The sequence below is a fragment of the Anabrus simplex genome, chromosome 1 (genome assembly GCF_040414725.1).
Source record: "Anabrus simplex isolate iqAnaSimp1 chromosome 1, ASM4041472v1, whole genome shotgun sequence".
NCBI classification, from domain to species: Eukaryota; Metazoa; Arthropoda; class Insecta; order Orthoptera; family Tettigoniidae; genus Anabrus; species Anabrus simplex.
This window is the reverse complement of record NC_090265.1, coordinates 190,371,017-190,397,259: the sequence shown is the minus strand read 5'-3', so window position 1 is coordinate 190,397,259 and position 26,243 is coordinate 190,371,017. Positions and strand designations below refer to the sequence as shown.

Sequence of the window (26,243 nt, the reverse complement as noted above, 5' to 3'; positions counted from 1 at the left end):
CTATCTCCCGAATGCAAGCTCACAACTACGTGACTCTAACCGCACAGCTAACTTACTCGATATATTATTATTAGCATTTTTTGTTGTTATGCCGGCCCCGCGGCGTAGGGGTAGCGTGCGTACTTCTTACCAGGAGACCCCGTGATCTATTCCCGGCCAGGTCAGGGATTTTTACCTGGTTCTGAGGGCTGGTTCGAGGTCCACTCAGCCTACGTGATTATATTGAGGAGCTATCTGACGATAAGATAGCGGCCCCGGTCTAGAAAACCAAGAATAACGGCCGAGAGGATTCATGATTCTGACCACACGACACCTTGTAACCTGCAGGCCTTCGTGCTGAGCAGCGGTCGCTTGGTAGGCCAAGTCCCTTCCGGACAGTTGTATCATGTGATTTTTTGGTTGTTGTTGTTGTTATTATTTCTCTAGCCTTCATGCGTATATCTTTGTTCCACGATAGAGGAATATCTTCACTATTGCGCGATTCTGTAGTGGGTGGCAGTGTGTGTATGAAAAGACGTGTATTAGACCAACATCAACACACAGGCTCCGACTTCGATAGCTTAAGCATACGCAGTTAATCGATGAATAATTAAATGAATGATGAGTATTAAAATGTATGTCTCCATAGGTTTCGCATCAGAGAGAACTGAACCGAAGACCACTATTCTGACCATTCATTCACTAAGTACGAGCATGATTCACTCAAACTGAAGAGTATAAATACTATAGATTTAAAGGAACTAGAAGGATGAATCGGCTTCAGTGGTGGAGTCATGTGAGACAAATGAATAAGAATTGTGAAGGGATGGTATTATCCCTAACTTCTCGGCTCAGTGAATCTCGACCAATGCATGCGGGATTCTTGATAGTGAAAAACCATTATTTGCAGTTCAGGAAAATACAAATCTACTGATTGGTTTTCCTTCACTTTTCCTTTCCTCTGTTGACAAGTGTTGGGATTATGGTGTTTCCAAGTCATGCACTTAGCTGCCTGAATAATAGATCCGCTTTCGTTATCAAAACTGCGCAATCCTAATGAAAGAGGGAAATGGAAAAGTTCTGACTCTTCAAAGAATTCAAATCGGCAAAAAATGCAGGTCTCCTTAGGTTTCACATCAGAGAGGATACTTCTTTTGATAATGTTGTTGTCCGGGTTATCAGTCTATAGACTGATTTGATGCAACTCTCAGTGCCACCGCATTTTATGTTAGAATTTTGATATCTAGGTAACTGCTGTACTCCATCCTACATCTACTCTAATCTGGTTGCCATATTCATTCCTTGGTCTACATACAGTTCATACCCTCTACACTTCCCTCAGAAACCCAACCTGATTCCTATCAGTCTATCTCTTCTTCTGATCAAATTTCGCCATATCGTTCTTTTTCATCAGTTCGATTCGGTATCTCTTCATCCTATCTACCTCTCCCACCTTTAGTATTCTTCTGTAACACCTCATTTAAAAAGTTTATATTTACTTCTATAGATGTTATTTCCCGTCTTCCACTCCCATACAAAGCCGCAATCCACTCAAACTTCTTCAAATGTAATTTGCTTTATGTCGCACCGACAAACATAGGTCTTATGATGACGATGGGGTAGGAAAGAAATAGGAGTGGGAAGGAAGTGACCGTGGCCTTAATTAAGGTACAGCCTCGCCTTGTGTGGAAATGATAAACCACGCAAAATCATCTTCAGGGCTGCCGGCAATGGGATTCGAACGCACTATCTTCCGAATGCAAGGTGATAGCTACATGACCCAAAACCGCACACCCAATTGCTCGTTCAAACTTCTTCAAAATGTATGATGATATGGTTTATTTATTTATTTTAAGAGATTTGTTGTGCAAGTGAAAAACTGATGAAAATGTTCTTCAGTCCACGGTGGAGCTCGAACCTACCGCCAGTCGAGTGCAAGCTCTCGACTACACGACCCGAATCGCTTAGACAAGTTGTTTAGCGAAAAGAAGTGAAATAAATAAAAATATTTTCTTATTTAAAATTTCACCAAGTGAGGTTCGTGATCATGAAATCCGTAGAACATAATTAGAGCTATATCACCACACACATGATGTAAATAATGCAACTACCTCGTTAAGGACTGAACCGTCACTCTTTGATCATGAGGCCTGCTCTGTAACTCTGACCCATGCAGGCTGCTACTAATTGTCTGTAATTTGCTTTGTTTCACTTATGTGTCGTGAAGTTTGCAGATAAAGTGAATTAACACTAGGACAATACACACCTTTGCTGAAACAAACTCGTTCCAAAGCTTTGGACTACAGCCATGCTGTCGGCCTCAACGTTCAGTATAAAACGTAGACTGAAAATATGCCAAACTATAAATTAAAAACTCACCATGTTATAGAAAGAGTCACGCAGTTTCTATTGGCAAAAGTCTATATGTCTTCACAGATCTATCTTAAGAAATAAATAGCGTATTAACAGATAAAAAGCCTGTTCAGTAGTATGTAGAAGCGCAATTAAAGGCCCATCATTAAAAGGAAACACTGAAGGTGCTTTTAGTTTCTCCAGTGTAGCAAATAAAATTAAGGTTAAGGTTTGTTTAGACCTAAGGACTGAGTGTATCAATGTATCCGTACTAATAATTAGTAGGAGATTAGTGAGAATACATACCAGATCTAACGAGACGCACTGAAAATAGTACAACTGCATTATCAAATGCACACATACTGAAGCGTGGTGACTAAACTGTGATTGATGACATGTACTGTACTCGATTATCTCATAAATATACTTTTATTCTTATAATATTGCAGTAAATTTGTGCGGATAAATGGTTGTTATCAAAGGAAACGTACTGATTTGCAATATTGATTGCAAGATTATTGGGCCGAGGAACAGTACAATAAAACTTGCACTTAATCAGACAGTTTAGAGCTAGCTAGCCTGTGCAGTAAATACAGGTTCTATTTACCCGAGAAGACGTGGATTCGATTCCCCAACAGAAAGTAGAGAAATCTAGAAAAAAATGACTACTATATCCTACCCACCGATATGTATGGTGCAGATGGGTAGTTCTTGTGCTTCTGTTCCAAATATTTTAGATTCAATCACACCTCAGATGTTTGAGAATTGTTTTTTTAAATAACTCTGTCACTGGCTTCCGCGTGTTAAAGAACTAGTTTGGTAAAAATTTATAAAACTCTAAAAAACAAAAACGATTGAAACAACGTTAAAATTTATAACGTTGGCATATTCGACCTAGGCTCAGTACAGTGGTATTTGAAGGTGCTCAAATACGTCAGCCTCGTGTCGGTAGATTTACTGGCACGTAAAATAACTCCTGAGGGACTAAATTCCGGCACTTCGGCGTCTCCGAAAACCGTTGAAGTAGTTAGTGGAACTAAAGCAATAACATTATTATTATTAAAATTAATAACTACCATACTATGAGATAAACAATCCAACTGACGAGCCCGTTGCCACACTGGAATGAAATGCTGGTACTTTTACGACTGTAAAGGCCTAATAAGTTCAAATACTTTATTATTGTTGTTATTATTGTTGTTTTTATTGTTGTTATTATTATCGTAATCTTCGTTTGTAGGTGTTATCAAGTAAAAAGACAAATTTTTGTTAAATTATATTTTGTAGAGCCGGCCACGCGGTGTAGGGGTAGCGTGCCTGCCTCTTACCCGGAGGCCCCGGGTTCGATTCCCGGCCAGGTCAGGGAATTTTATCTGGACCTGAGGGCTGGTTCGAGGTCCACTCAGCCTACGTGATTAGAATTGAGGGGCTATCTGACGGTGAGATAGCGACCCCGGTCTAGAAAGCCAAGAATAACGGCCAAGAGGATTCGTCGTGCTGACCACACGACACCTCATAATCTGCAGGCCTTCGGGCTGAGCAGCGGTCGCTTGGTAGGCCAAGGCCCTTCAAGGGCTGTAGTGCCCTGGGGTTTGGTTTGGTTTTATATTTTGTAGAACAGCCACGAAACTTGTGCAATGCAGATAGCACGACGGTATTCTTTAAAGACTTGAGGGGAAAATGAACAAAATTAAAACCCATACAGTAACAGGCTTGGCTGCAAGGACGACTGATGCGCATACAGTCATCCCAGAGGTTTGAGGTGTCACGGAGTCAGCGTAACGACTACTTCGGACGTAATGTCTGGCTTTCTTGACCGGATTCGCTGCCTCTCACGAAAGGCAACTCGTCAATTGACCTCAAGAGACTGAGTTGAAGAGGGATTTCAATTATACAAAATAATTTGTAACATACAGAGTTTGAATTGTCGATATGTATTTAAACAAACATTACCATGTCCAAGGCTTCAAATGAGGTCCGTAAGTTTTGGTTATGCTTTTGCTGGCGAGATGTAGTGTTTACAGTGCGCTATGTCTTCTGGTATGGGCTATATCAAATTTGTTACTTTCATTGACCTGTCTCAGTCTCATCCTTGGCTTTGACAATATGAAAGTGACTGAGGTATGAGTGATGCTAGTAATACCATTCCTTATGCAGCCAGTCCCTGTTATGAATGGTGTGAAAATATCGCTCATAGGGTCGGTTTCAGTGGGCTTGGCAGACTGATATGTAATAGCAACGGCTGGCTCGGTGAGGAAAGCAACGGGAAACTACCTAACTCCTCATTTCCCTAGTACACCTCTTCAGTGACTCCTAGGCTATTTATGATAGCTGTTGACGGAGCTGCAGAGGATCAAACCAGCCTTCAGGCTGAATACCCAACATGCATACATACAAGTTTTGGCTCTCCCGTAACCTTTAATTTTTATTGGAAGAGTCGAAGAGAAATTATATACGACATAGCGGTATGTGAGGATGAGGTTGAAGTTACATCGTCCACCTCCATAAGAATACCTTATACAAGTAACCTTCATGTGGTAGATCTTCAGATAGCATATAGGGTCACTGACAAAGACTCAAGGCACTTAAAATACAAATAGAAGCACTTTCCGTAGTAAACATCCGCCAAGTTTTCTTTTTTTTTTTGCTTTACGTCGCACCGACACAGATAGGTCTTATGGTGACTATGGGACAGGAGAGGGCTAGGAGTGGGAAGGAAGCGGCCGTGGCCTTAATTAAGGTACAGCTCCAGCACTTGCCTGGTATGAAAATGGGAAACCACGGAAAACCATTTTCAGGGCTGCCGACAGTGGGGTTCGAACCTACTATCTCTCGAATACTGGATACTGGCCGCACTTAATCGACTGCAGCTATCGAGCTCGGTCCGCCAAGTTCTGACACAGCTTCCACTTATATAATTATGCTAGATTTGTATTTGTGTGTTGTGTTGACTTCCCTCTTGTTTTCATCCCACCTCAAAAATATTAGGTTTCCGGAGTCGGAGGAAATGTGCAACTTCCAACCTTAAGACACATCCCTTAGTTGACATCCTCATTTTCTGAGTGTTCGAACCTTTTTATTATCTTCATTAGTTTGGTGCTAAAGTAAACCCGTGTCCTCGTCCCGAAGTTGTGCGGCTCTTTTCAGACTCACCCCTGCATTTCTTTATTTTCTAATGCTTCGTTTCAGTTTGCTACCAAGTCTAAATAACCAATACATGTTCATGGATATTTTTGCTTCATCTCTTGTGTAACTTATCTCAAATTTTGTAGCAGAATAAAAAGTATGTCAAGGCCCCTGTTCAGCATAGCAGGTGAGGCCGCCTGGGCGAGGTACTGGTCATACTCCCCAGTTGTATCCCCCGACCAAGAATCTGAAGCTCCAGGACACTGCCCTTGAGGCGGTAGAAGTGGGATCCCTCGCTAAGTCCGAGGGAAAAACCGAACCTGGAGGGTAAACAGATGCTGATGCTGATGATGATAAAAAGTATGTCCGCCTCGGTGGTGTAGTGGTTAGCGTGATTAGCTGCCACCCCCGGAGGCCCGGGTTCGATTCCAGGCTCTGCCACGAAATTTGAAAAGTGGTATGAGGGCTGGAACGGGGTCCACTCAGCCTCGGGAGGTCAACTGAGTAGCGGTGGGTTCGATTCCCACCTCAGCCATCCTGGAAGTGGTTTTCCGTGGTTTCCCACTTCTCCTCCAGGCGAATGCCGGGATGATACCTAAGTTAAGGCCACGGCCGCTTCCTTTCCTCTTCCTTGCCTATCCCTTCCAATCTTCCCATCCCTCCACAAGGCCCCTGTTCAGCATAGCAGGTGAGACCGCCTAGGCGAGGTACTGGTCATTATCCCCAGTTGTATCCCCGACCAAGAGTCTGAAACTCCAGGACACTGCCCTTGAGGCGGTAGAGGTGGGATCCCTCGCTGTGTCCGAGGGAAAAGCCAACCCTGGAGGGTAAACAGATGATGATGATGATGATAAAAAGTATACCGCACATTATCACGCGCCAAGTACGCAATCCCTACATTTCCGATTTTATGAGTAAAGAAACGTTCTACGGTACAATGGAAAAACAGATTCTTATCTTGTATATAATTGCTACCTATTTTGTACTAAACATAAACCAAACCAATCCCCATGGTGCAACAACGTTGAAGGGCCATGGCCCACCAAGCGACTGCTGCTAACCCCGAAGGCCTGCAGATTACGGGATATCGTGTGGTTGGAAAAACGAATCCGCTCGGCTGTTATTCTTGGCTTTCAAGACCGTTGCCAGTATCTCACTGTCAGAAAGTCCTTCATTCTAATCATGTAGGCCAAATAGACCTCGAACAAGTCCTCCGATCCAGGTAAAATTTCCTGGCCTGACCAGGAATCGAACCGGCGACCTCCAAGTAAGAGGCGAGCACGCTACCTCGCTACACCGCGGATCCGGCTTGTATCACACATACCCATAAGGAAATGGAAAATAGAAACTAGGAAATAGAAAACAGAAACTGGTGTCCATCTAGTATATGAACATGCTAGAGATGAAAATAAGCATGTTTAAATTGTATTGCAAGATAGTGTTAATTTTGTATTCTTTCAAAAAAGATGAAATTTCATTGAACTTACTTTCCGTTGTTTTTTCTTCTCCCTTTCCCAGTCCCTTAGGATCGGCACTTCGTGTAGATTTGACCCAACTATACGGCCGAGATCCCGAGACGTTGCTGAATAGTATGGACGAAGTGATGGGTAAAGAGTGCAAGATGAAAATTAATAAGTCCAAAACGAAAGTAATTGAGTGCAGTCGAACGAAGGCAGGTGACGCAGGTAATATTAGATTAGGAAATGAAGTCTTAAAGTAAGTAGATGAATATTGTTACTTGAGTAGTGAAATAACTAACGATGGCAGAAGTAAGGAGGACATAAAATGCAGACTACGCAAGCAAGGAAGAGCTTTCTTAAGAAAAGAAATTTGCTCACTTTAAACATTGATATGGGAATTACAAAGATGTTCCTGAAGGCTTTCATCTGGAGTGTGGCTTTGTATGGACGTGAAATATGGACGATAGAAAGAAAGAAAGAAAGAAAGAAAGAAAGAAAGAAAGAAAGAAAGAAAGAGAATAGAAGTTTTTGAAATGTGGTGTTACAGAAGAATGCTGAAGGTGAGATGTATAGATCGAATCACGAAAGAAGAGATACTGAATCGAATTGGTGAAAGGAGATCGATTTGGCTAAATTTGACGGGAAGAAGAGAGAGAATGATAGGACACATCTTAAGTCACCCAGCACTTGTTCAGTTGGTTTTTGAAGGAAGTGTAGGCGGTAAGAACGGTAGCAGTAGACCAAGGTACGAATATGACAAGCAGATTAGAGCAGATGTAGGATGTAGTAGTTACGTAGAAATGAAAAGATTAGCACAGGATAGGGTGGTATAGAGGGCTGCATCAAACCAGTCTATGGACTGATGACTCAAAGAACAAATACGGCCGGATGCCCTTCCTGACGCCAGCCCTATGTGGAGGGATGCATTCACTATTGCATGTTTCTGTGATGGTTGTTAGTTTGGTGTTGTGTATATGAAGGCATGTGTCCCTGAAATAGACGAATACACGGTTTAAATCCGCTGTTAGGCTGGGAATCGAAACATGGACCCTCTGAACTGAAAGGGCCAGACTAAAAGTAATCACACTTCAAAGGGTTAAAACAACAATCAGTATTTCTCCATTTCCATGTTTGGAGGAGCCAAAATTGAGTGGTTCGATTCTCAATCACACAGAAAGTTCCATTGGACATCCTGAGGGTGCACTTTTGCAAAATATTTCCTCCCTTCAGGCAGGGTGTGAATTTATACCTTCCACGGTATTTATTCTGAACACAAGCTTAATAAATTACAGTTGAGGCGTATCTGTTCAAAACGCGCTATTTCCACGATTGCAACTAATTCCATGCATGTGTACGAAATAATAAAAATATTTTTGAAGTGGAAATAGCACCTTTTGAATACACACACCTCAGTTATGGATACTACAGTAGAGAGCATAATAACAGAGAATTTCATCAATTTTCACAAGTTTTCTCTTTGTCTCACGACCAAATAAAGCTCTTGTTCGAAAAAATAAAACAATAATAAACATAAGCAATTCTAGAAGATTGTTGCTAACGGATATCCAAGAAAAAATCTTAATGCTATGTTTTATTCAAAAATGTCAGAAAACTTTCTACTAATAAGAGGAAGAATTTGTAAATTTTAAATTAAACAACTGAAATAATTCGTTGCGGAATCCGTATAATTTGCTACGGCAGAAGGCCTTGGCACCGCATGCGCACGCACCATCCCCCTCCTAGGGCCATGAGGACTCGCTGTCCTAATGCTCTCACGACTCTTACAGTGGCATTAGGTTTGTGTGTTCGCCGTACATCAGAACCTGAAGGTAGGCCACATGATTGTCACAAGTTTGAAGTTTGTAGTTTAAGAGACTTTGTTGCTGTTCCTGAATCATCACTTTTATTTGTTCTTCATCCTTACATTGTGTGGTTTTCTATTCGCATTTATTTGACCGCGAAGTGTATTACATCAGCGAGTTCTCCCATACCGTGTCTCCGATTCTAATGTGAGTTGAGAACTTCAAATTTCTTCTTTCTGAAGTTATCCACCTCCGATATGAGAGAAGGAAATTTAGTTGAACGTTAAAGAAGAACGCTAAGAACTGGAGACCTACTTCATAGCAAGAGAAAATTGTGAGAAATAATGTTATCGGTTTAACGTCTAACTACTTTTATGGTTGTCGGCGTTGCCGAGGTGCCAGAATCTTGCCCCGTAAGAGTTGTTTAATGTGCCAGTAAATCTACCGTCACGAGACTGACATGTTTGAGTACATTCAAATACTAGTACTACCGGTCTAAGCCGGGATCGAACCCGCCAAATTAAGCTCAGAAGGCCAGGGCTCTTTCGCCTGAGCTACCTATCCCGGGCGTAAGAAGTGAAAACTTTATCTAAGAGTGGACTTGTTAATTCCGGATGAAATCACAATTCTTAAAGCTAGTAGAGCAATGCGATGGATACTATATATGTGTAGAGATATTCAACAAATCCGCCTCTGTAATGCGTTTCTTGCGATTAGCTGCCAACCCCTAAGGCCCGGGTTCGATTCCCGGCTCCGCCACGAAATTTGAAAAGTGGTACGAGGGCTGGAACGGGGTCTACTCAGCCTAGGGAGGTCAACTGAGAAGAGGTGGGTTCGAGTCCCACCTCAGCCATGCTGGAAGTGAATTTCCGTGGTTTCCCGCTTCTCATCCAGGCAAATGCCCGGATGGTACCTAACTTAAGGCTACGGCCGCCTCTTTCCCTTTTCCTTGTCCACTCCTTCCAATCTTCCCACCCCTCGCAAGACCCCTGTTCAGCATAGCGGGTGAGTCCGCCTGAACGAGTTACTAGTCATTCTTGACAGTTGTATCCCGACCCAGAGTCTGAAGCTCCAGGACACTGGCCTTGCGGCAGTAGAGGTGGGATCCCTCGCTGAGTCCGAGGGAAAAACCGACCCTGGAGGGTAAACAGATAAAGAAGAAGAAGAAGAAGAAGGCAGAGTAAACCGAATTTCTGTAGGGCGAAATATAATGAATGTTACTGACTTTACGTCCCACTAACTACTTTTACGTTTTTCGCAGAAGCCGAGGCTGACGTATTTGTACACATTCAAATACAATTGGACTGAGCCAGGATTGAATCTGCCAAGAGGGATCAAAAGGCCAGCGCCTCAACCGTCTGAGCCACTCAGCCCGGCCCTCTGTTGGGCGATGTATGGCTGAATGTTTAGTTAATTCAGTCGGGAAAACACTAAATATGTCACCAGAAATCCTTTATTACAAGGCGGCATCGTATGACATGCGGTGTTGAATGCTTTTCATTCTAGTCTTCAAGAAACTGACTTCCCATTTTCACACCAGGCAAATGCTGGGGCTGTACCTTAATTAAGGCCACGGCCATTTCCTTCCAACTCCTAGCCCTTTCCCGTCCCATCGTCGCCATAAGACCTATCTGTGTCGGTGCGACGTAAAGCAACTAGAAGAGAAGAAACTGACTACCTTTGCCGGGATTGAACCCACGATCTTGGGATACGGATGCTGATACTATACCAGTGATCTACAGAGGGGTCTTTTTGATATGTTGATGTATAATTTAAAAGTGGATATACCTTCTGCTAAATAACTTTGTTTCTTAAATTTTTACATTTCAAACTGCTGCAGTGTGCCTTACATTCTGTAATCACCGCGTAGCTATAAACTTACATTCGTGAGATGTTCGGTTCGAATTCTATCATCAGTAGAACTGAGAATGGCCTTCCTTGGTTTCCTATTTTCATACCAAGTTGTAACATAATTAAAGCTACGACCACCACCGCTCTAGTCTTTTATATTTTAATGAATTATTTTTACATAAGTTACTGCTGTTATAGTATTCGGAGGTGCTGAGGTGCCGGAAATTTTGTCTTAAATGTGATGCGGAATCGAACCCGCCAACTTTATATCTCATCTCAGAATCAACTCATATCAGCAATCCTAGTCATTCCCCACCTGAGTCTTGCAAAAATTGTGTCTGTGTTATTGCGATATTAAAACACTAGGAAAAAATACATACTTTTAATTTCCACAATGTCCGCCTCTGTGGTGTAGTGGTTAGCGTGATTAGCTGCCACCCTCGGAGGCCCGGGTTCGATTCCCAGCTCTACCATGAAATTTGAAAACGTGGTACGAGGGCTAGGGAGGTCAACTGAGTAGAGGAGGGTTCGACTCCCACCTCAGCCATTCTCGAAGTGGTCCTCCGTGGTTTCCCACTTCTCCTCCAGGCAAGTACCGGGATGGTACCTAACTTAAGGCCACGGCCGCTTCTTTCCCTCTTCCTTGTCTATCCCTTCCAGTCCTCCCATCCCCCCACCAGGTCGCTGCTCAACATAGCAGGTGAGGCCGCCTGGGCGAGGTATTGGTCCTTCTTCCCAGTTGTATCCCAACCCCGAAGTCTCACGCTCCAAGACACTGCCCTTGACGCGGTAGAGTTGGGATCCCTCGCTGAGTTCGAGGGAGAAATCAACCCTGGGGGGTAAACAGATTAAGAAAGAAAGAAATGTCCATAATCCTCTTTCTATAATGAGAAGGACTGCCTAGCTGAGAAAGGAAGGCCTGCTTGATTCACTTCGAAGGACTGGGTTATGATTCTCCTTCAGGAAGTAGAGAAACGAGACTTCTAGTTCAGGAGAATCACGGGACTAATAGTTGCACTCAACCTGAAACAGAAATAGTAGCAGCTTAAATCCTGCGTAAAAGGTGACCGAATATTTAGCTTACTACTCTCTCCCACGTAAAATCGAGATTACGAACAATGGAAGCCGTTAATTCCACTTGTCCTTAGGCCTTCATGGCTTTGCTTTCTTTTCCTAACATCAGCCTGTTAAAGGATAATATGACCATTCAAAAGTGAATGGCATTTCTTGAACGAGCTTCATCTGAATATTGTTGTGTGTTCATGGGAGATAATTTCAATAACGTATATGAAGATGGGCGAAATTTGCGAGAGAAGAAGTGGCATTACCTTGCCTGAAGAAAAATTGTTATCAGCTGCTCTATTATCCGTAGAGCCAGATTTGAAAGGAACTAGCCACAAGGCTCAATTTTTAAGGTATTTCCCACTATAATAATAATAATAATAATAATAATAATAATAATAATAATAATAATAATAATAATAATAATCTACTGCTTTTCTCACGCCTGTAGGGTCGCGGGTGCGAACTGTGCCGCACATCTCCATTTGGCCCCATGTTACGGCCGGACGCCTTTCTTGACAGCAACTCTACTTGGAAGGATGTAATCACTATCGCGTATTTCTGTGGTGCTTGTTAGTGTGTGGTGTTGTCTGAATATCAAGAGGAGAGTGTTGGGGCAAACACTAACACCCAGTCCCCAAGCCAGAAGAATTAATCACACGAGATTAAAATCCCCGACTAGGCCGGGAATCGAACCCAGGAACCACTGAACCGAAGGCCTCAACGTTGACCATTCAGCCAATGAATCGAATAATAATAATAATAATAATAATAATAATAATAATAATAATAATAATAATAATAATAATAATTGTTCTCTGGTGAGGTTTTGAAGTGTCAAATTTCGCCTTGAAATCTATCTTTAAATTTCCAGCTTAGAATTCTCATATTTAAGCACACTAGTATTATCAATGATCCGCCTCTGTGGTGTAGTGGTTAGTGTGATTAGCTGCCACCCCCGCAGGCCCGGGTTCGATTCCCGGCTCTGCCACGAAATTTGAAAAGTGGTACGAGGGCTGTAACGGAGTCCACTCAGCCTCGGGAGGTCAACTGAGTAGAGGTGGGTTCGATTCCCACCTCAGCCATCCTGGAAGTGGTTTTCCGTGGTTTCCCACTTCTCCTCCAGGCAAATGCCGGAATGTACCTAACTTAAGGCCACGGCCGCTTCCTTTCCTCTCCCTTGTCTATCCCTTCCAATCTTCCCATCCTGCCGTAAGGTCCCTGTTCAGCATAGCAGGTGAGGCCGCCTGGGCGAGATACTGATCATCCTCCACAGTTGTATCCCCCGACACAGAGTCTGAAGCTCCAGGACACTGCCCTTGAGGCGGTAGAGGTGGGATTCCTCGCTGAGTCCGAGGGACAAACAGACCCTGGAGGGCAAACAAATAAAGAAGAAGAATATTATCAATTCTTGACCTCAAAATCTGGAGTACGGTATCTGAACACTTGACCAGCGCCCACAGCCAGAACTTTAGTTTCCATCCTGGTTTGAGCAGAAGAGAATATGCATAATTTAACTGATAAACACTTCCAAAATATTAAGAACGATAGCTTTACCTGACCAGTCGCTAGTCTCGGTTACGCGTGCCTATTCCACAGAAGAGACCACAGTTTCTACTCTACAGACGACAGTCAGCCAAACAGTCTGCCATGTGCTCACTCCCTGTGAACAAGGTTTCGGATTCCAATACCAACCAACAGTCAGTGGCTCAGTGGCTTAGATGGTTAAATTTAATTAGGACTATGTCTGGCTCAGTTCGGCGGTGTTTGAAGGTGTCAATGATGTCAGCCTTGTCTCGGCATTTTTACGGGCACGTAAATGAACACATGTGGGACAAAATTTCTGACACGTCGGAGTCTCCTAAAACGGAAAAAGTAGATTGGATAGTGAGATGTAAAACCAAAAGCATGAATTATTGATCGCGATTCTGTCTTTTGGCATTTAAGTTTGAGAGTCGTTTGTCAGTATTTTACTGTCACCGTAAGAAGCCCCTTTATAGATCAAAACTCCAGCACTTTGGCGTCTGCTAAGACGAAGGAACATTATACATGTAACAAGATGATCTTTTCCTTCTTCCTGGCCTTTATCCGAACTTCTTGGGGTCCGCCAACCGCATGTGGAGTGATATATTCCTTATTGTGTGTTTCTGTAGTGGTTTTTAGTGTGTGGTGTGCTGTGTTGTGTTCATATGAAGAGACAAAAACGAACACCCAGTCTCCGTACGACAGGAATTAACCATACGCAGATAAAATCCTCGATCCGACCGGAAATCGAACACGGGGTCCTCCAAACCGAAAACCTGTGTGCTGATCACTCAGCCAAGGAATCATAAATACCACTATGGTTTTAATTCTTGTCAATTATACGAGGAAGAAGAAGATTTCTTTTTGCTAGTTGCTTTACGTCGCACTGACACAGATAGGTCTTATGGCGACGATGGGACAGGAAGGGGCTAGGAGTGGGAAGGAAGCGGCCGTGGCCTTAATTAAGGTACAACACCAGCATTTGCCTGGTGTGAAAATGGGGAAACCACGGAAATCCATCTTCAGGGCTGCCGACAGTGAGGTTCGAACCCACTCTGTCCCGGATACTGGATACTGGCCGCGCATAAGCGACTGCAGCTACCGAGCTCGGTAAGGAGAAGATCATCAATGCTTGTGTTTTAAGGGCCGCATTGAAAATATTTGTCTTATACAGCGTAGACACCAGCTCAATGTACAAAGTTTGGTTGTAGTTACTATGCATAATTTAGCGTCTCTACGAGAGAGGTAATTAATTTCAGTAACGTATTCTGAGACATGACCAGCCCCGCGGAGGAGGATGATGTGTAGCTTACCTATAGCCTGGAGGTCCTCGGTTCTACTACTATCTCACTCAAGCGTTTTAAGTCTTGGACTAAGGCTGGAAAGAGCATCACTCAGCCTCATGAAGTCATCTGAGAAGCTGTCTGATAGGAGAGGATTGACCAAGTTGACTACGTAGAACTTGTAGAACTAGTCAGGGAGCTGTGAGCTGGATTCGGGAAATGATGAGTTCGAACCCTCGCCATCGACAACACTGAAGATAGTTCTACACCGTCTTCCAATATCACACCAAATACCGGGCTCTTTCCTAGTCAAGACCATGGTCACTCTCTTCTCGGGCATATTCCTGTTTCACTAAAAGACTTGTAAACAAATGATATGATAGATAGCGGACGCGGTCGAGAAAGTCAAGCAATATGACTAAGGAAGTTGTTACGCTCAACGTATGATATTCCGATATCTGGCGGTCATGTGGCTGAGTAGCAGTCGTCTTGGCAGGTCCCTTATAGGGATGTAAGCGCCAAGAGTTGGGAGAGAAATTAGAAGGAATGGTTAAGCAAGCAGGTAAGCAAGCTTGTAGTTTAACTTCATGTTGATATCGTGACCATAGCCACGGGACCTTCAGTTTCTCGTGGGATCCGAACCACAAGAAAGTGACATTTTTGGTTCAAAATTCCCACATGCAATGGCTGGGATTCGAACCGTGAGAATTCAGTGTCTGCACCACTCGGCCATCACGCCCCAGGAAGGAATTCACTAGTTACCTCGTAATTTTTGGCGTGGTCAACAGTAGTGTCACGCATCAGACATTGACTCAGTGATCTACTAAGTAGTCTGGAAAAGTGGTTTACTAGTTAATGAAGTGAATGTCTCTAGGATCAGTTGTTCATGATTCCAATATTTGAACTCAAGTGAAACCAACGTAGTTTGCTTATTACACTCACCTGCCTTTTATAAGATGTGATCAGAACTTCAAAGTTTTGTTAGGCCTATTCAACACTGTAACCTAGGGTGATGTGAAGTTTCCTATAACAGTCTATATGTATTTCTGATCTAGCTCGTTTTACTGTTTTCAGTTTCTCTGGAAAGGATGAAACATCTTCATTGTGGACGAAGGAACGTTCGTTTCAATTTTAAAAGTACAAAACTTATTGTCGCGATTATGGTTCCTCGACAGTGCTTCGGGATAGATCCTCTGCATTCAAGACATGGCTATACTCTAAGCCACACACTCATTACAATATACATTAACATAACAGAATAATATAATAATCAGCAACAGTTAAGAAACCACTCGTCTTCAGAATCTACTGTACTCTGCAATAACACACGATCCATGAGAAGACTATTTATTCCAAAAATTTCAAACTTTTAACGTTATGAAAATAGAATCGGAAACTCCGTGCCGGATGCCCTTCCTGACGTCAACCCTATATGGAGAGATACATAATATTCACTGCTCCATGTTTGTGTGGTGACCGACCGTGTGTAAATGAAGACATGTGTATTACGACTACACAAACACCCAGTCCCCGAGCAACGGGAATAAACCAGTCGCGCATAAAATCTCATAGATATTCTGATGCGAAAACTGCAATGTTGAACATTCAGCAAAGGAGCTTGATAAATAATCTGTATACACTTGCAATTAAGTGCGATTTATATGGTGGTGGTTGTGGTGGCGATAATGTTTGAGGGGTGAAAAGTTAGGACATTTATACTACTCCTTCAGTTGTCTGAAATGTATGTACGAGCATGTTCACTCTTCATCCCAAAGGCTGCTTGGATCCTTAACAGCTCCACCATTATCCGTCTGAAATAAGTGAAGGAATATATTGAGAGGAGAATAGTTTCAAGCTATAAACTATAACTTGGTAACTCGTCTTAACAAGCATTGCTTCCGAAATATTTCGCCATTTTATGGAAAATAAATGAGTAACCTTGACCGAGCAAGTTGGTTACGAACTTTGGATCAGATGGCTGTGGGCTTGCATTCTAGAGATGGCGTCAGCAGCCCTGAAGATGGTTTTCTATGGTTTCCAATTTTCACACCAGGCAAATAATCGGGCTGTAATTTATTTCTAAATGTAAAGCATGACGTCTTGGCTCTCGAATCCATTATGGTGTAATATTCAGTAAATATCGTAAGCACACTGAGTTGTCATTCACCCTCATCGAATTATTGTCCGACTCGTTGGCTGAACGGTCAGCGTACTGGCCTTCGGTTCAGAGGGTACCGGGTTCAATTCCCGGCCAGATCGGGGATTTTAACCTTAATTGGTTAATTCCAACGGCACGGGTACTGGGTGTATGCGCTGTCTCCATCATCACTTCATCCTCATCACGACGCGCAGGTCGCCTTATGGGAGTCAAATAGAGAGACCTGCACCTGGCGAGCCGAACCCGTCCTGGAATATCCCGGCACTAAAAGCCATACGACATTTCATTTCATCGAATTATTATAGAATATATTTTCCAGATGGCATTAACTTCGATCCCGAGGTTCGAAAGCCAAGACGCTGACCAGCCCGCCACGGATCTGAATATAAGGGGCGATCGAAAAGTTTTCGTTCGACGTGCGTACATTCCTGAATCGGGATGCCAATCAGGAAAAATTTAGTCACTCATCCCACCGACGTACCAGGTTGAAGATCTCCGTGTGGTAAAACACCGCTTCCTGTTATGTGAAGAGATCCGTAGCCACCTCTGCACATCCTCGTACGACAGGAAACATCGACGCTTCAAGGCCTGTTTGAGCGGCCTGAAGGCGTGATAATCGCATCGGGAGAGATGAGGACTATAGGTTATGCGCCGGTCCACCCTAATCACTTCATCCACCGCCCACTTGTTGTCCGCAATGAATGCGGCTGGCCTCTCAGATCGACCGGCGTCTTGCGTCGAAACGCGACCCACACGAAACTAGGTGCACCATTCCACAACGGTGGTTTTCCGACAGACATGCTGCCCCGTCTTCATTCTCCGATGGAAGTCCACCGGTGTTTGCTCTCGGCAAGCAAGAAGAAAATAACAGCACGTTGGTCCTGTTTGGACGCATTTGGTAATAATGTCGCCATAGTTCACGTGGCCGCATTTCACGCACGCACCTCGACACAACAAGACTGCCACACTAATCCTTTTGCCCACATGTCCGTGCTTATATACCCGCATCGGAGTCGCACTACGTTGCATGTTCGCTGCAGCAACGCCCTCAAACGGAAACGTTTTGATCACGCCTTATAGTTACGATGTTTTAAGTTCTAGAACAATAAAAAAATGTCAAACAGCTACGAGGGAATCGTAATAAAGATTATTGTTGCTGAAATTGAATTTAGAAAAGTCAGCTAAGAATAACATGAAGCAAACATAATTGGGAATCATGTGCATTTAAGGGGGAAAATGGAAGTATATGTATAGGTACTTTAAGGCAGAAACAGGCTCCAGGAAGGAGATTCCAGGAATCAGTAATGGACCAGGCGACTATATATGTGAGGACTTAACAGAAGGCAGAAGTATTCAGTCACCAGTAAGTAAAGATGGTATAAGGATAATGATCAGGCTGAGGAGGTAACTAATATTAGAGAAGTACTTTATCTATCTATGATAAAGATATTTACAAAAAGGTTAAGAGCTAGAAAAGCTGCCATGATTGACAACATTTCTGGGGATATACCGAACGGCAATGGGTTGAGATATAGTGCCATTTCAGACTTTATTTAATGCGATTTGTTCGGGACGTCGACCTAGAAAGATCTTTTGCCCCTACTTGCACCATATGTTATGAACCTGCGTGTATTTGGAAATTGCGGAAGTGTAAAGTGTTGAATGTGGGAAAAGGAACGTTAAGGACGACAGAAACACCCAGTCCCCAGGTCAGGGATATTCTTATTCTTATTCTTCTTCTTCTTCTTCTCTAGTCTATTTTAATCCACTGCTGGATATAGGCCTCTTTCATGTGCTTCCATCGTCTTCGGTCTTGAGCCACTTGGAACCAGCGTGTTTCAGCCAACAGCTTTATGTCGTCGAGCCATCTCTTCTGGGGTCTTCCAATGCTCTGACTCGGCCGGGAATCGAACACGAGGCCGCCGGGTGACAGGCGGACGCGTTGCCCCGTACACCGCGGGACTTAGTTAACTATTTTTTGCATGAAAGCGTTATACCAAACGAATGGAGAGCAGCAACAGTAGCCCCAGTATACAAAACGAAAGGGTAACAAACAAAGCGGACAATTACAGGCCAGCCAGCTTCACATATGTTGCTTTTACGCTCTCGGAAAACATTCTTTCTGAACATCTGACTATATTTGACAAATTTCTGATATTACTAACTGGGTGATAGAAGGCAGTTCGGGTTTATGATAGGTTATTCCAGTAAGGCTCAGCTTGCTAGATTCCACCAAGATATAACAGATATTTTAGATTCAGGAGGTCAAATTGACTGTACCGTTATTGACCCATCCAAGGCTTTTGATAGGGTACATCATGAGAGACTACTGACGAAACTGACGGCTATTGGAGCACACAAAAGATTAGTTGTAGATGAATGGGTGGCTACATTTCTAGAAAATACTCAGAGAATTAGAGTAGGCAAAGCATTATCTGATCTGTAATGATCAAGAGTGGGCACCACAGGGCAGTATTATTGGACCTTTATGCTTCCTTTTATATAATATTATAGGAGTAATGAATAAGGTTTTTTACGGATGATGTTATACTATACAGAGCAGTAAATAATTTACAGGACTGGAGTGCACTACAAAAGATTTAGATACTGTTGTGATATGGACAGCAGACAATGGCATGAGGGTAAACGGGTGAAAAGTCAGGTTGTAACTTTCTCCAAGAAGAAAACGCCTCTCAGTTTTATTTACTATAATGATGGGGTGATGTGAATCACAGTAAATATTCAGCTGTAAACATAAGGAATGATCTTCATTGCAGTAAACATATTAACGAGGTTGTAAAGAAAGGTTACAGTCTCTTCACTTGCTTAAGGAAAGCAGCACGATTTTTTAGGGTGATTTCCTACAAAAGCACTGTGTCCCCGACCAGAGAGAGGGTGTTGCCCTCTGGGTGGCCCACCTGATCCCTTCATGGAGAGGAATGAAAGCATAAAAAAGCACTGTGTTAGGAGAATGTTACAAACTTTGGACTTGGAATACTTGCGAATAAGGAGAAGAGCTGCTCGACTACGCGGTATGTTCCAAGCTGTCAGTGGAAAGGTGGCGTGGATTGACATTAGTAGACTAATAAGCTTGAGTGGAGCGTTTAAAGATAGGGAAGATCATAATATGAAGATAAATTTGAAATTCATGAGGAAAAATTTGGGCGAATATTCATGTATATGAAGAGAAATTAGGGACTGGAATAATTTATTAAGGGAAATGTTCTATAAAGTTCCAAGCTCTTTGAAATTAAAGATAAACAATTGATGGGGAATCTGCTACCTCGGCGACAGTCCTAAACGCAGATCAATGATGATGGATAAAAATAAATTCGGGTATTTTCTGCATGTGGGTTATTGTTCACTATGACGACAAAAATATTTTATTTACCATTATGTGAAATGTATTGCACTCCGTCGATTGCGCGTGCGGAAACCGCTATGTGAAATATTTCAGCTTAGATCTTTGATCCATAAAATATACTATTCTCTATCTTAATGACATATGTGCTGCGGGTCAATATTTCTCTAACATCGTCACATAGCATAACGACATACTGTGGTTAGTTACTGCACTCAATACAAAAACATGCCTTTAGAAACCTTTCACAATGCATATAAAACAGATATTTACCAGGTAGCTGCCTGTGTCATGAGGGCGAGTTAATACATTTATCGACTGATATCGATTCTTCCCTGGATGGCGTCGAGTGTTTGAATGGCGGACCCTGAATTGAGCATAGTGTGTTCATCTCAATATTTAATAAAATTAATAAAATGGGTGAACATTTTTCACGTTATTTGTTTTGATTCGACTCGCACGCAAAGCGTCCCTTTCAGCCGTTGTAATGAAAACAACTATTAATGAAAATGCTTCGCAAAATACACTTTCTTTTATAGAGTTGTTTGAGAAATTTGTTGCTTTAATTAGAACTTTAAGAATAGTTTAAAGCTCTTGAGAAGAAAGCTTACAATTCATAGTTTTGAGAGAGACAGTGAGAGTGAGTAAGAATGTTTATAGTAAGGAGAAGCCAAGTGCATTGTATGTCTATCCTTCCACTTCCGTGCAGACCACTACTGTCGTTAGAGAGACCACTGAGTTGATCCACCTCCATTACGAGGTCGTTAAAACACGCACACTTCGCTAGACTGTGTACTTCATAATTACGGCAGACGATGCTTGCAGTTTCATCATGTTGAGTCTTGAATTTAATAACTACATGATTCACATAAGCTGTTATTGAAATGTCTTGCACTACAGAGTTCATTCACGTTAACAAGAGGTACCATAATACAGATCTGTGTTAATAGGTGTGAATATGTTCGGTTCACGTGGTTTGATTCATTGTGTGATACGACTGCTCTGACAATGGGATATTCTGCTCCACAATACTGTGCATCAGTGTAGCATCTAAATGCTCTCATTGGGAGAGTTGATGTTCATATCTCAACGAAACAATGAGGATAGTATCGGGCGTTCTAAGAGTAACCTCAATAACTTGGCTTCACGTCGAGACGAACTTCCCCTTTCCCAGATGAGATGTCATCAAGCAGCAATATATGAATTGGATAAATGCCTTAACCTGAAGTTCCCACAACAGCTACCCAACCAGGAAATTGTGTTCAATGCATCTGCCCTTCGTCTCATGCAAAGAAAACCATTCTGGACCATTAGCCAGCACGAGGGATTTATGATTGACAATGCGTGGAAGGCAACATGGAAAAGCATTCCAAACTTCAACTTCCATCAGCTTAGCGACCCCACACATCTACCAGATCATGAGTTAACCAGAGGTACTTGGTGACCATTTGAGGACTGGTCATACGCCCGAACTAAGACAAACTCAAGAAATAGGTAGGGGATAACAGACTCTCGAGTGTGTGACTGTGGATTTTCACAACAGACTATGATCCACATTATTGAGGATTGCCCAAGAAGATATTTCTTAAGGTAGCTGGTATGAACTCAATTACCTGTAAATGTATATGTCACTAAAACTGTAAAAAGCTGCCTTTCTAAATATAATATTATTTATGAAATTAGTTATGAAATAGGCATTTTTATGTTAACATTTCGATGCCCGTACAAATGTAAATTAAATTAAAATACATTGTGGTATGTAGTTCAAGTTGGTAATTAGTTGCGTATCTTTCTACAAACTAATAATTTAAAAAGTGACTATTTAAAAATCAAATGAATGATAAAACAGTAACTTAATAGGTGTTATAAGTTTTCGTTCATAAATACAAGTATTCTCAGCTGTCGGGGTTGAGCCTACCTCCTTTTATGTTACATACTAGCTGTTATACCCGTGCTTCGCTACGGAATTCTACACTGTAAACAGAATTCTTAGTTAAGTAATGTACACGTTGTGAGTAAGATTGTATTAAATTGCATAGCTCCTAACGTTACCCAAGAAACGAGACTGAAAAGTCACCATAATCTTCCCTCATGTAAAGACTGGGTTAGGGAATTTTCAGTGTAATGGATGGCCCTCTTGCTTATTATCAGTTACAATCTAGTTGGGGACTTTTCATTATGAGGGTAGGTCCACTTGCCTACTGCCAGTCATAGTCAAGTTGGGCAGTTTTCATTATAATGGCAGAGATTCACTCTCACCTGCCTTTTCTACATCCACAGAAAGATTGTCTTTGTGGTTTTCCCGACTGATTACAATGATGTCAGTAGGTATGTCGCGATTAAAAGCAATGCTGTCACATGATACAACCGATGAAAATAAAAACCACACATTTTCTCACTACGCTGCCGATCTAACAGTCCAAAGTTCCCGAGCTGAAGTGACCAGGCCGTAGACAGACGTGAACACTCCTCTGCCATTATTCCTGTAACTGTGGACACTGCTCATTCCAATCAATGTGCCAGAGTAGGGATCGAGTAGCTGGAATACCATGATGAACCAGTGTGTTGCGTACCAGAAATGTCAGAATATGTATGGACCAAAGGAATAGCACGCTAAAGAAGAGAGTTATCTAAATCCCCAGCTACTTTCCGCCAATATTCGCTATCTATCGGAGATGAGTGGCAGCAGAAGACATAAAGCATTTCACAACAAACAATGGTCAATGTAATGGTATTGTTGATCAATTTTATGAGCTTTCTATATTGTAGGCCTTCACATTTAGTTTCCTTCCGACTCTGGGATATTAGGGCATCTAATATAAAGTGAGTCCTTCTTCCTTTCATGTCTTCTTCTTGTCTTCTTATTCAAGCGATCATTCATTTACGCTTTTTTCTCTCTGTACAATTATCTTTACAATCTTCCTTGTCGATAAGGAACGATGGCATGCGTGTTTACACCTTAAGACAATAATGGCAAAATCCATCGCCAGTTAACTACAAACAATATTTCTATGTCAGCAATGCTCGGCGTTGATATGGACTAAGCAACAAAGGTCTAAATTCATCTAAATTCATGAATTCCTCTTAAAACAATAATCACCACCACCAGTCTTATCGTAGTCGGTAAGGTAAAACTTAACAAGACATAAATCATCGGAAATTTTATTCTCTATAGTTATAGCCCAGACTGTAGTTTCTTATTCCCCTACTTTACAAACAGATTTTCATTAAATTCTGTTCACTCATTTTCTCGTGGCTTGGCGTTGATATGGACTTAGCAAAAAAATTGACATTCATGAATAGCTCTGTTATCATAGCCGGTACGGTAAAAATGTATAACACATAAATTATTAGAAATTAAATTTTATATAACTTTAGTTATGTAGTACTTATCGATAGGACCACTAAAACATTAATAATTGAGAATTACATAGTAGGCCTTCCCCTAAGCCACCATTTCAATCAGCGTGAATAAAATTACTTATAGTCTAGATTGTAGTGACTTATTCCCCGACTTTACATACCGATTTTCATTTAATTATCTTCAGCCATTTTCTCGCGATGTGCATACATACACACATACATACATACATACATACATAAATACATACAGACAGACAGACAGACAGACAGACAGACAGACAGACAGACAGACAGACAGACAGACAGACAGACAGACAGACAGACAGACAGACAGACAGACAGACAGACAGACAGACAGACAGACAGACATAAATTGCGAAAAATTAAAAAGTGCATTTCATTGTTACCGTGGACACGACCGATACAGAAATACCATTCTTTTTCAGTTCTGAGCAATATACAGACAAAACTCTTATATAGAACGAGATGAGTTCTGCCCTGCTAATGAGTCTCTCAGAAAATACTGTGGCTGGTGGTGTAGACAAATATTTCACATCTAGTTTTCGCAAGAGGATAACAGGTCTCGTTTCAGGTGTTGGTGGTTTCATCTTAAGTTTAAGCTGACAAAAAATTTATTTTGTCGCTTTCTTGCGTAATGCTGCCGTACAAGCACCAAATTCCAGGCAATTTTGCTGGCTACAAAGAATATTTGTTTTAAACATCTTTATTATACATACTTTAACGAGTATTAAAGGGCAAACATATATTATCGCCAAAGATGCGAATACACAACATATTAAAATGGAGTTATAAGCTTAACCCCTTCAGTTATAGATACAGGACCCTCCTGTCGATTAGCAAGTTTCAGCAGTTTGTAGCAGAAGTGAGAGCATTCGAACTGCGAAAAACTCGTCCTCTTTAAGTGGAGGTCCAACAGCGTTGCGTTGGAACAGATTTCGTTCTCTTCACTGTATTTTGCCTCAAATTAAATGTGCCCATTAAAGACTGTCTTACTGTCACAATTCCTGAAGTACTGTGTAACGGCCTCTGAAGATGAGATATGACACTATTCACAATGAGGAATGTCTCGGACACTGTCACTGTAGAAAAACTTAGGGCGAGTGTTGCTTAATAAAAATATTTAATGTATTGATCAATAAATCAGTATGTTCCCATTGCGATACTGCAAGTGTGAGAACAGCAGATAGGAATACATTCGCTCCCTTCTGCTCTTGAAGTATTTTTAACACATGAAGAGTTGAATTCCATGGTGTAGATTCATCTTGAATGAGGCGGTGCTTTGGTAGGGAAAGATTGTTCGGTATAGCTTCTGGAAACTTGGTGGATTTTGAGAAATGTTTAAAACTTCTTACTCATTTTCTAAGTAACTCAATGGGATCCGCATTGTTATTTGAACTGAAAAGTCCTCTTTCAGAACATGTCTTAGTGCATGAACTACACGCGGCAAATGGGGAAATTTTCCTAACGTCATCGCACTTACTACATTACCACCATTCTCGTGAACCACAGCTACTATTGTATCCAATAAACCCCATGTTTCTAGTGTCTTCTTCAATAAATGTGTAATATTTTCACCTGTGGCACTTGTTCAAATGGTAACGTATCACTTCAATGCATATATGCTGAAGTATGTCATCCTAGTCACAAAATCTAAATGATACTTAGGTATTCGTCGGTTGCGGTTGATGTCCACAAATCCGTTGTAACAGCTATGCTATCTGCATTTAGTAGCTCATCTTTTACTCTGGTTTCTACTTCTTGATACAGTCCTATAATGGTGTCATTTGGTAGGCCTATATGTTTACTTGCAGGCATAGTATTTCTTACTTCAAGATGCTTAATCAAATACTTAAGTCCATTGTCTTCTACAGTTCTAAAAGGCTAGTTTTATTTGAATATTATGTAAGATATTTTCCTAGTAATTGCCTTCGACTGACTTTCTCCTCGTTAAATTTTAGATTTACCGTCCAGAAAATATGTGCGAATAGGCTGGTTAGCAAGTGAATACTGTGATTATATTGATAATGATGTTAATGAGGACAATGGCTTCGAAATGGAACGAATGGCAGGAGCTCTTCTTTTGTCGTTCCTTCACTTGTTGCGCTTTCAATGCTTCAATTTTTATTTATTTATTTATTTATTTATTTATTTATTTATTTATTTATTTATTTATTTATTTATTTATTTATTTATTTATTTATTTATTTATTTATTTGTGGAGGAGAATTGTCATGTTCAGTAAAGGCAATTTTATTAACCGATATGGCATGCTTCTTCAGGTTGCTAGTGTTATGAGACTTACGTCCTCTATTAAAGGTGCTGATAGTTTTACAGTAAGTTGCTTCCTTGCTTATGATTTGGTAGTTTAAATAGACCACTGGATTTGTTTATTGAAAGGGCCGATGATCTAAATATTATGCGTACTTAAACAACAAGTAAGCATCGTGTTTAATGAGTGTCTCTGTTATTGGTTACACTCAGAACTAGGTTATTATGTAGCATATCCACCCAAATTGAAAATTATCAATTCTACTAATTATTGGAATATAACGTTCGAAATTATCTTCCTTAAGCAACAGTTCGACACATTTTATTGTCTTGATATATGGCTTTTTAAGAAATTTGTACTTCATACATACCGGCATCAGAATATCTGCAGACATTCGGAGGAAGATCCCTTTTGTTATGGGATAAGGTGAGCTATAAACGAGCCCAATTCCTTGTTATACCTGCAGTCTGCTAGTTTGAAACTTACGAGTTGATATATGTGCTCCTTGTAACCGCTTTAAGCTCTGATACTTCTGGCAAGTTGACAATATTCATTACAAGTTTTACTATACTGTTAACATAGTATCGAGCTCATCTGTGGGAGTACCGTTCGATATCGATGCCACTTGAGTA

General features: G+C 41.5%; 1 protein-coding gene across 4 annotated transcripts in view; it reads left to right on the top strand.

The window, feature by feature from the left end:
- The window catches only part of Scp2 (Sarcoplasmic calcium-binding protein 2), a 661,095-nt gene that overhangs the window by 312,308 nt on the left and 322,544 nt on the right, over positions 1-26,243 (top strand). Inside the window, exon 1 of one of the 4 annotated variants that reach the window (XM_067140250.2) lies at positions 8,666-8,746. The exons of 2 other annotated variants lie outside the window; for them this stretch is intronic. The gene's annotated coding sequence lies outside the window, so the exon portion shown is untranslated. Of the gene's footprint in view, positions 1-8,665; positions 8,747-26,243 lie in introns of those variants that run through there. One more of the 4 variants, XM_067140260.2, reaches the window with a different exon arrangement.